Source organism: Saccostrea cucullata, unplaced genomic scaffold (genome assembly GCF_032062105.1).
Source record: "Saccostrea cucullata isolate Sc308-1 unplaced genomic scaffold, CSIRO_AGI_Scuc_v1 ctg1445, whole genome shotgun sequence".
NCBI classification, from domain to species: Eukaryota; Metazoa; Mollusca; class Bivalvia; order Ostreida; family Ostreidae; genus Saccostrea; species Saccostrea cuccullata.
Window position 1 is genome coordinate 37,484 of NW_026925932.1, and position 4,466 is coordinate 41,949.

The window sequence follows — 4,466 nt, forward strand, 5'->3', positions numbered from 1 at the left end:
ACTGAGAGGCACTGAGGTGTTCAAAATCCAATTATATGAGAATAAAATAAGATTGAAAGTGAATAGACAGATAATTCTTCTTGTACATAACCTTCTCTTCCTTATAGTATTTCTTTTCTTTGATTTACGGAGCCACGACCCTAGTTAATATTCAATGACCAAGTATATAATTATAGTGTATATTTTTTTTTCTTTTATTCAAGATTAATAATCACGCAAGAATCCTCTGCGTGCATTTGCCGTGTTTGTAATTATTGTCAGTAACAATAAATATTTTTACTCTAGGTATTTTTTCTTAAACGAAAACAGAATTTTAAATATATATATATACTAGACATGATATCTATGTAAGAATTACTCACGCATGAATTGAAAACTAATTAATATTTTCATCTATTTGATATGATGTGTGTCGTCCTTATTTGACTGAAATTGAGAACAAAAGTTAAATTCATATCATTTTATTAAGTGTTAAAAATGTATTTTGAAGTCAATTGAGAGTGTATTTATAATAACAACATTATAATCAACATTTCTCCCAATTTCGCTGGTAATTTATTTTCTGGAAAAAAATAGAAATAGAGTTTCTCTAGTTCCTTTTTTTAAGCTAAGCTGGTCCGAGAAATTTATTTAATATTTGTTAAAATGACTAATTCTCAATGTGTGGTACTTTTTTTTTAAATGATCAGAACTATGCAGTTATGCCTTCAAGTTTCCATTTTCAGAAACATGTATTATGTTATAATTGATTTAGAAGCATTTTCTTGACAATGGACATTTTAAATTGAAAAAAAAAAAACGTATCAAAAGATTTGACTTAAATTCCCCAAGGACTTTAATTTGTGATCTAATGTAATTCTTTTGTTTTCTGCTGAACGTAAAGTTACATTAAATTAACTGAAAATTAGATAGGAATTGATAGAGAGTAGTTTGTTTTATAGAATTATAAATTTAAAATCATCGCAAATTACTCAGGTAGGTCTCAATCATTACGATGAGCCTCGTAGTCACGGGCACCTGTCCGCACGTGTCACAAGTAGAGACACGTGCCGCGAAGACACCTGCTATTGTGTTTCTGTATTTTTTGTATATTCTATGTGATTTGGGAGGTTTTTCAGCTCAGGCTTGACAGTTGGCTGTGTTTAACTGTGTATACACACCACTGGCGAAACTTCCGTGCAAAAAATTGCTGTTCTTATTAATAAAGGCTGATTAAAAACATTTAATAACTAGACACAACATATTGATAAAATTATGAAAATATATTTATTAAGGGATTTATTTATTTATTTTGGCTTTTGTGAGCAATACTGATATATAGATATCGTGTCTAGTATATATATATATTTAAAATTCTGTTTTCGTTTAAGAAAAAAATAGATCAAATGCAAATGCAGACCATGAATGGCTGACATTGAAAAAAAAAACAGAATTTTTTTTTTTATATAAATCGAAAAAAGAAAAAAAAATGCATTATCTATCAATCCAATGAAGAAGAGTATGGAAAAGAAATTAGATAACATTTGATATGGTAACACTGCATGCACAGTTTCGTGCTTGTGTTTCAGGGGTGGGGGTTTAGAAGCATACACACACACACACACACTCTCTCTCTCTCTCTCTCTAAACAATTTAACAATTTATTAAATTATAATAAAATAAGCCACTAAACAGATAAATGCCAAAAAAAAATAATAATAAAAAAAAAAAAATAATAAAAAATAAAAATAAATAAAAAAATAAAAATAAACAGACAGATAATTGGATTAATATATTAATAATTATTTTTTATTATCAATGTATTACTAGTAAGTAAATGAACGAAATAAATAAATAACTTATTAGTTAAATATAAATATATTATATATAAACAAATAGAAAACAATTATTAGAGAAAAAGTGGTTTTGCAAAGAAAAGAGAGAAAAAAATGAATGTATATACATGCTAGCAATCTTTTGACAATCTGCAGTTAATAAAAGGCATCATTTTACAAAAGTTGGAGGACGTCATTTCAACAAAACTACGACAATGCTAAACTTTCAAGTAAAATAATCTACTGATTAAATATAGAGGTATAAATGTTCTTCATAATGCAAGTTCGACATTGTTTATAGAAAAAAATAACCTCAGTGCCTCTCAGTATGTCCTCAGTAGCCTCAGAAAAAACCTCAGTATCACTCAGTATCAGCTCAGTTCCCTCGGAAGCACCCCAGTGCCCCTCAGTACTTCCACAGTATCAACAGTCCAAACCTCAGTGCTCCTCAGTAGCACAACAGAATGCACAGTCAAAACCTCAGTGCATCTCAGGACTACCTCAGAATCTCAGTAGTAGCCTCAGTACCACTCAGGGTTTTCTCAGTACAACTCAGTACTTTCTCAGGGTTTTGTTGGATTCTCAGGGTCTTTTTAATACAGTAGTGTCTTAGGATGTAATCTACTAGACTTGCTTCGGATGCTGAATCTGACCTACATTTTCCGGTTGAGTGAACAGGTTAAAGTTTTTGGTGATGGTTTCATTTCCAAGCTACTATGAGACATATAATGACCAACTTGCATGGATGGTACATCTTAGGATGCATATTACAAGACTTGCTTCAGATGCTGAATCTGACCTACATTTTCTGGACGAGTAAACAGGTTAAAGTTTATGGTACAGGATTCATTTCCAAGTAACTTTGAGCTCTATAATGACCAAACTTGCATGGATGGTACATCTAAGGGTGCATTCTACTAGGCTGGCTTCGGATGCTGAATCTGACTTACATTTTCTATATTAGTGGAAAGGGTAATTTTTTTATACAGCCGTTTCATTTGCAAGTAACTTTAAGCCCTATGTTGACCAAACTTGCATGGATGATGCATCTTACTTCTTAGGATGCACACTAATGGACTTGCTTCAGATGCTGAATTCGACATACATTTTCCAGATAATAGACCTCGTAAAAGTTATGGGTGCAAGTCTATCACCAAGAAACTATTAGGCTTATATAAACCAGTTGCACAAATGATGCATCAAGGAATGAAAACTCTCAATCTTGCTTCAGATGCTGGATTTTAATTACATTTTCATGATGAAGAACTAGTTTTTAGTTTTTATATAGGTCTATTGCAAAGTATCAAATTTGCATAAATTTTGCATTTTTGGATGTACACTTTTTGTTGGTTAATTGTGTGACTTAATTTGCCTTACTTAAAGACAACACACGTTGAGGTGAGCTCTTTAATCTCTGATGTGTTACTTAAAAAATATGGAATACATACATAATTCTATAAATAAATGTTTCTGAAATTGACTTTAAATTCAATCATGATTGTTATATTTGATGTGTTGCTGGGCAACCAAATTACAGGGATAACACCAAAAAAATATCATTTCCTGTTAGACTTCGGTATACCCTTGGATTACATATAATATTAGTTTTTTTGAAGAGGGGGCCTAGATTGGCTCTTGTCCTATCTTATTCTTGAAGTATTGTACGGAAGTCATAGCACCCCCAGTTTAAGGTTTTGTAAAGGACTTAGAATTTTTCGGGAGGGATGGGGGAGGGGGTTGATCACATTCAAATGTCAATTGGTTTTCTTTGCATTTGTAGACATCCAAAGAAAGATTTTGTTCTTTGAATACTCCTGTGAGATATAAAACCTACCGACTCAAAAGTTACGAACAAGGTAAAGGAATACTAAAATTAAGCAAACAGTCAGACAGACAGGTCCAAAATAAAATCTGAATCCACGATTTTAGGGGCATGAACATCATAATAAACCCCGGCAAAGTTACTGATTACCTGTGTATGTACCAGATCAAGGAAGGCATCCGAAACCTTTAAAATAATAATCTGAATATGGGTGACAAAATATAAACGTTTTATACACCTACATTTACTTTATATGCCCGTACACTGGGTGAAAGCGAAGCGTAGCCTAGGTCACGCAAGTCGTTTGACCCCCCACTCAAACGCCTTGGAGCATACTGTAGATAAAATTTTCACCACGGGGAGGCGCTGTTAAAGAACGTTAATTCTAAATTTTATGGCGACTCCGCTGAAAGTCATTACATTTAAAAAGTAAATAAGCATATACTGTCAAAAATTCTATACATTTCTTTTTTTTTTAATTCAGCAAGTGATTAGAAAGTGTGTACTCTAACAATTAGACTGTTTATTATTTCATCTGCAAACTCCTACGCCTGCATACGCACTCTGTGTATCAGATGACTAATGACCTATATAAATAACTACGGCACACTGTAAATTATCTTCAACTTCAAGCATCAATTTCGGTTAAATAACGTATAACAGTGACTTCCCATAACCCGTAGCTAGCACTGCAAATATGTCAAACCTATTTGCTAATTTCTCCAGGCATACTTTCTGTGATGTTTTAAAGGAAAGCCGATTCTAAGATCAGCCAAAACTCTGCTGTCAAATGTTTATTTTTGTTCAACCAATCACAGGCTTTATCAAAT